This window comes from Macaca mulatta, chromosome 3 (genome assembly GCF_049350105.2).
Source record: "Macaca mulatta isolate MMU2019108-1 chromosome 3, T2T-MMU8v2.0, whole genome shotgun sequence".
NCBI lineage: Eukaryota > Metazoa > Chordata > Mammalia > Primates > Cercopithecidae > Macaca > Macaca mulatta.
The window spans coordinates 36,465,899-36,472,865 of NC_133408.1; the positions used below are offsets into that span (position 1 = coordinate 36,465,899).

Genomic DNA, 6,967 nt, shown 5'->3' on the forward strand with positions numbered 1-6,967 from the left:
CAAGCTCCGCCTCCCGGGTTCACACCATTCTCCTGCCTCAGCCTCCCGAGTAGCTAGGACTACAGGCGTCCGCCACCATGCCCAGCTAGTTTTTTGTATTTTTTTTAGTAGAGATGGGGTTTCACTGTGTTAGCCAGGATGGTCTCCATCTCCTGACCTCGTGATCCGCCCATCTTGGCCTCCCAAAGTGCTGGGATTACAGGCTTGAGCCACCGCGCCCGGCCCTTGTGATCCTTTTTATACGCTGCTGATTTGGTTTGTAATCTTTTGTTAAAGATTTTTGGCTGGGCACGGTGGCTCACGCCTGTAATCCCAGCACTTTGGGAGGCCGAGGCGGGCAGATCACGAGGTCAGGAGATCGAGACCATCCTGGCTAACATGGTGAAACCCCGTCTCTACTAAAAACAAAAAATTAGCCAGGCGAGGTGGTGGGCGCCTGTAGTCCCAGCTACTCGGGAGGCTGAGGCAGAAGAATGGCATGAACCCGGGAGATGGAGCTTGCAGTGAGCCGAGATCATGCCACTGCACTCCAGCCTGGGCGACAGAGTGAGACTCCGTCTCAAAAAAAAAAAAAAAAAAAGAGCTTTTTGTGTCTATGTTCATGAGGCTAGTCCTCTGTACTTTTCTTTCTTTCTTTCTTTCTTTCTTTCTTTTTTTTTTGAACACTCAATAAAGAGACACTTTATTGTGAGAGACAATGCTGATTCATTGTTGATATGCTTTCCTTTCATTCTTTACACATAGTTTTCTTTAGTTGTTAGAACATCTGTATATTTCCTGCTTTGAAGTTTTGTTCTGAAAAAGTCAGCATCAGAGGACACTCAGGGACGGTGTTTCTTTGTATATCCTGTAATGGCTTTGTGGAAAACCAGACATTTTAAATGATACACTGTCACAGCTTTAAAGTATTATTTTTCTCCCTTGAGGGCTGTTGTTGCTGCTATTTTTCTGTTTGTTTGTTTTGTAATTTGCCTCAACTTAGTTTGTGAACTCCGTCCCCCCTCCATGATGTGCAGCCACCGATGTCTCTGAATGTGGATTTTTTTTTTTTTGAGATGGAGTCTCGCTCTGTTGCCCAGGCTGGAGTGCAGTGGTGTGATCTCCGCTCACTGCAATCTCTGCCTCTCAGGTTCAAGCGATTATTGTGCCTCAGCCTCCCAAGTAGTTGGGATGACAGGCAGGCACCACTATGCCCAGCTAATTTTTGTATTTTTAGTAGGAACGGGGTTTCACCATGTTGGCCAGGCTGGTCTCAAACTCCTGACCTCAGGTGATCTGCCGGCCTTGGCCTCCCAAAGTGCTGGGATTACAGGCATGAGCCACCATGCCCGACCTCTGATTATGTTTTTATTATTTATTTACTTTAAGACAAGGTCTCGATCCGTCACCCAGCCTGGAGTGCAATGGGATGATCATAGCTCACAGCAGCCTCGAGTGTCTGGGTTCAAGTGATCCTCCCACCCCAGCCTCCCAAGTAGCTGGGACCACAGGCACGCACCACCAGACCCAGCTATCCGTGGGATATACTTACATTGAAAAAGTGAATTCTTACTTATCTGAAATTCAAATTTAATTGTACATCCTGTTTGTATTTTCCTGAGTATGGCAACCCTACCTGGGGGGATCTTCTTGTAGTAATTAATGCGGTGAGCTGGGGTGCTCCCATGTACCTGTTTCCTTCCCATCCTTATTCCCATCAGATGACCTCACTTTTTATTTCACCAAGGAAATTGCAGCAACCACAGGAGACCTGCTGGCAGCCCTCGCCACATCCTCCCTCCACCTGCTCTGAGTCTGCACTCTGCCCCTCCACTGCCATGAGGAAAGGACTGCTCCTACCTGCCACAGACCCCCATTTTGCATGCGTCACAGGAGCCTGTGGACAAACCCTGCCACCCAGGCCCCTTCCTGTTGTGTTTGTATTGCTGACAGCACACCATTCCTGACTGGTTCCTGTATATACCCATTTTACAGATAAGAAAACTGAGGCGGCCGGGCGCGGTGGCTCAAGCCTGTAATCCCAGCACTTTGGGAGGCCGAGATGGGCGGATCACGAGGTCAGGCGGATCACGAGGTCAGGAGATCGAGACCATCCTGGCTAACACGGTGAAACCTCGTCTCTACTAAAAAATACAAAAAAAAAAAACTAGCCGGGCGAGGTGGCGGGCGCCTGTAGTCCCAGCTACTCGGAAGGCTGAGGCAGGAGAATGGCGTAAACCCGGAAGGCGGAACTTGCAGTGAGCTGAGATCTGGCCACTGCACTCCAGCCCGGGCGACAGCGAGACTCCGTCTCAAAAAAAAAAAAAAAAAAAAAAAAAAAAAGAAAACTGAGGCTCAGTTTAAGGCACAGATTAAGATTATACAACCGGCTGGGCATGGTGGCTCATGCCTGTAATTTCAGCACTTTGGGAGGCCAAGGTGGGCAGATCACTTGAGCTCAGGAATTCAAGACCAGTCTGGCCAACATGATGAAACCCCATCTCTACTAAAAATACAAAAATTAGCCAGGCATGGTGGTGGACACCTGTAGTCCCAGCTGCTCTGGAGGCTGAGGCAGGAGAATCACTTGAACCTGGGAGATGGAGGTTGCAGTGAGCTGAGATTGTGTCACTGCACTCCAGCCTGGACGACACAGCGAGAATCCATCTCAAAAAAAAAAAAAAAGGCCGGGCGCGGTGGCTCAAGCCTGTAATCCCAGCACTTTGGGAGGCCGAGACGGGCGGATCACTAGGTCAGGAGATCGAGACCATCCTGGCTAACACGGCGAAACCCCGTCTCTACTAAAAAATACAAAAAACTAGCCGGGCGAGGTGGCGGGCGCCTGTAGTCCCAGCTACTCAGGAGGCTGAGACAGGAGAATGGCCTGAACCCGGGAGGCAGAGCTTGCAGTGAGCTGAGATCCGGCCACTGCACTCCAGCCTGGGCGACAGAGCAAGACTCCGTCTCAAAAAAAAAAAAAAAAAAAAAAAAAAAAGGCTATAAAATCAATAAGATCTGATAGGTACAGTATAGTATAAAAAAATGACAAAATTGTAATCCCAGAACTTTGGGAGGCTGAGGCGGGCGGATCACTTGAGCTCAGGAGTTCTAGACCAGCCTGGCCAACATGGTGAAACCCTGTCTCTACTAAACATACAAAAATTAGTCGGTCAGAGTAGCATGGGCCTGTAGTCCCAGCGACTCAGCAGGCCGAGGCAGGAGAATCGCTTGAACCTGGGAGCTGTAGGTTGCAGTGAGCTGAGATCATGCCATTGTACTCCAGCCTGGGTGATAGAATAAAACCATGTCTCAAAAAAAGAAAACAAAACAAACCAACAAAAAAAACCTAAAAAAAAAAAAAAAAAAAAAGGCTGAGCACCGTGGCTCACATCTGTAATCCCAGCACTTTGGGAGGCCAAGGCGGGCGAATCACTTGAGATCAGGAGTTCAAGACCAGCCTGGGCAACATGACAAAGCCCCATCTCTACTAAAAACACAAAAATTAGCTGGGCATGGTGGTGGACATCTGTAATCCCAGCTACTCAGGAGGCTGAGGCAGGAGAACTGCTGGAACCCAGGAGATGGAGGCTGCAGTGACCTGAGATCGCATCACTGCATGGCAGCCTCGAGACCGTCTCAAAAGAAAAAAAAAAAAAAAAAAAAAGAAGGAAGTAGAGATAGGTTTGACCCCAAGGCTGTTCCTCTAAAGGGTTCCCCATTCGCCCATCTCTTCTCTGAGCCCAGGACCTGGCCCTGTTGGGCCTGGAAGCCTCCAAGGAGGAGCCACTGCCACCTCCGTGGGGCCTGGTGGGGGTCATAGGTTGGTTGGTACAAGCAGTAGACCTGCTTTTATCGTTCGTTCGACACCCAAGTCTCAGCAGACAATGTCACGCGACCCATCCTCAGCTGACTCCGGCAGTGAGAAGGGTCCCGCCAGAAGACCCCCAGGTACCCTTCAGTCTATGCAATGGGAGGGTGGACCCTGAGATCTTCTGCACCCCAAGACCACACAGCACAGGAGAGGAGCATGACTCCAAAGAGAAGGTGGGCTATGTCTGGAAACGGGCAAGAAAAACGGGACCTGTGGCCCTTCCCACCGGATGGGGAGAAGCTGAGGAAGGCATCTCGGAGGAGGTGATGGCTTATGGGGAAATTTGTGTGCAGGGATCAAAGTGAGGGAAGCGCTTTGGGGTGGAGTGGCCAGCAGGAGCAAAGGCTTGGAGGCCAGAGAGAATCTGAGCGGCACACAGGCTGGGGAGGGGTTGGCCGGGCCTCCGACACCGGCCTCTGCAGCTTGGGCCTATTTTACTGACCCAAGTCCCAATATCGCCAGGTCCCAGCGATTTCTCACAACAGCCGGGTGTCCCTCCTTTTGTCCCATTCCCGCTGGCCCCGACTTCCTAGAGCACTGCTTCTCCAGGCCTCAGTTTCCCCTCTTCCAAGGTCAGGGCCCGCTCTCCTTCCCGGGGCTGCCAGGAGCCTGGAGCGTGGGAAACGGCTCTGCTCTGTGTCCGGGGCCAAAGACATGCCAGGGCGGTCGTGCCAGCCAGGCTCTCGGGCTCTTGGGCGCTCGCCACACTCTGGCGGCCAAACAATGCCCACCTCTGAGCAGAGCTGTGGGTGGCGGTAACCATGGTGAGGGGCCCTCCACGCCAACTGCCCATCCGGGGTCAGCCGGGCCCGTGGTCCTGGTTCCGGCTTTGTCTCGGGGCTGGAATTGGGCCCGGGGATGGGCTCTGAATGGCTGGCGGGCGGGAGGGCAGTGCCCACCACAGAGCGACGGCTGCTGGCTGGAGAGAGGGTGTGGGGTTGATGAGAGGGCAACCCAGCTGTTTCTAGGTCCTGAAGTCGCAGTGGCGTCCGGGTGGGAGTCCCGGCTGGTCGCTGTGCCCATTGGCAGCACCTTCCCTGACGCCCCAGGCTCTGTGCTGTGCCCACTGTAAGGACAGGGCCTGGTGTGTCCCTGGAAGGAGGTGATCCCCGTCTCCAAGTTCCGGGATGTTCCAGGCAGCCGGCCAGAGCACAGTGGGTCTGCTCCAGCCTCTCAGCCTGGACGAGGCTCCATCTGGCCACTGGCTTGCGCACCCCCAGTTCCCCGAATCCCTCCGTGACTGGCGGGAAATGGGCATGAGCGTGGGGCCTCTGCCAGGGCACAGAGTGACCAACCCTCCCCAGCTGTGGGGTCAGAGTCCCCCAAAAGTTGTGCTTGCAAAACCCATGTTTGCAAACTCAGGACCTCGTTTAATAAAAGAGTAAGGAGGCCAGGCACTGTGGCCAGGGGGAGGAGAGCTGGCAGGGGCAGCAAGATGAGGGCTGCGCCGTACTCTGGGCACTGGGTTCCCTTGGGCAATGTCCCTGGTGGGGTCCAAGGCTGCCCTTTTTGTCCCCCCTCCACCTCTGCTTGGCAGTCCAGGGGCTAGGGAATTTGAGAGGGGAGGACTTCGGGTCTCACCCAAGCCAGGTGATGGCAAGGGAAAAGGACTGTCATTCCTCAGCCTCAGAGAGACCACGGTCCTCATTCAAGTACCTGCAAGACAAGAAGGACCCAACTTCCCCTCCCCTAGGCCACTCCTGTCCCAATCTGGCCCCTACCCCAGGTGTGGTGTGGAGGCCACGACCCCACCCCAACCCCTGGTTCCCTCGGGCCCTTCGTGTCCTAAGACACCATGGCCCCTCAGTGCTCCAGCCCCTGTCCCCTGGGACCCCAGCCCAGCCCTGCTCCTCTTCTCGCTTCTGGGCTCTTCTCATGTCTGGGGCTCGGGTGCCTCGCCTGTCCATGCTGGGCGAGCAGAGGCACTGCCTGGTGCTGAAAAGACAGCTCCGGCCAGCCAGTGCCCCCAGAGAGCAGACCCAGCCGGATGCAGAAATGACCAGAAATGACGCAGTGGGTGAGGGGCGCAGAGGCCTGGCAGGGAGCGGGAGCTGGGGCAATGTCTGGGTACACGGGATGCCCCTGGCTACTGCTGAGGCTGGCCCCAGCCCTAGGTCTATGCACTAAGCGTCATCCCCTGCACAGCCCCAGTCCCCCACGGGCCCCGGCTTATGGACTGTTGTTGCTTTATTTTGCAGAAGAGGAAACGGAGACAGAGCAAGGGAAGTTTCCCACCATCCCCATGTGGAAGGAGTGTGGTCCCCACTGGGGCGCTCATCTGCAGGCACAATCCAGAACATGTGTGCCTGGACGCTGGATCAAGCACAGGGCCTCGGACTCTCCATGATGATTTTATTTTATTTTGAGATGGAGTCTCACTGTCACCCAGGCTGGAGTGCAATGGTGCAATCTCGGCTTCTGGGTTCAAGTGATTCTTCTGCCTCAGCCTCCCAAGTAGCTGGGATTACAGGCATGTGCCACCACACCTGACTAATTTTGTATTTTTAGTAGAGACGGGTTTCACCCTGTTGGTCAGGCTGGTCTCGAACTCCTGACCTCAGGTGATCTGCCTGCCTCAGCCACCCAAAATGCTGGGATTACAGGCATGAGCCACTGTGCCCGGCCCTCCATGACGATTTTATTTTCTAAATATTTTATCTGGAGATAACATAGCATGCAGATTACAGACATGAGCCACAGTGCCCAGACCGTGGGCTGGATTCTGAAATGCGGAATTCAAGGACATCAGCGGAAAAACTGTAGAAAATGGAATAAATTCTGTAGTTTCGTTAATAGTATTATAGCAATGCGTTTTCTTAGTTTTGATACAGATGCCCTGGGGATGTGACATGTTTACGTCAGTGGAAGCTGAGCTAAGAGTGTAAGGGACTCTGCATCTGCATTGCCTTTGCAGTAAATAAAATGTGGTCTATCATGCAATGGAATACTATTCGGTCATAAAAAAGGAAGGAAATTCTGACAACTACTACAGCATGGATGAACCTTGAGGACGTTATACTCTGTGAAATAAGCCGGTCCAAAAGGGGCAAACTGTATGTGTCCACTTATATGAGAACAGTCAAATCTATGGAGACAGAAAGGAGAATGGTGGTTCCA

At 53.1% G+C, this 6,967-nt stretch overlaps 1 long non-coding RNA gene across 1 annotated transcript; it reads left to right on the forward strand.

Annotated features, from left to right (window-relative positions):
- Positions 1–704: 704 nt before the first annotated feature.
- Positions 705–6,648, forward strand: LOC144339687 (uncharacterized). The gene is made up of 2 exons (XR_013415002.1): positions 705–4,023; positions 6,049–6,648. It is a non-coding gene; the product is annotated as an uncharacterized LOC144339687 (long non-coding RNA).
- The last annotated feature ends 319 nt before the right edge of the window (positions 6,649–6,967 follow it).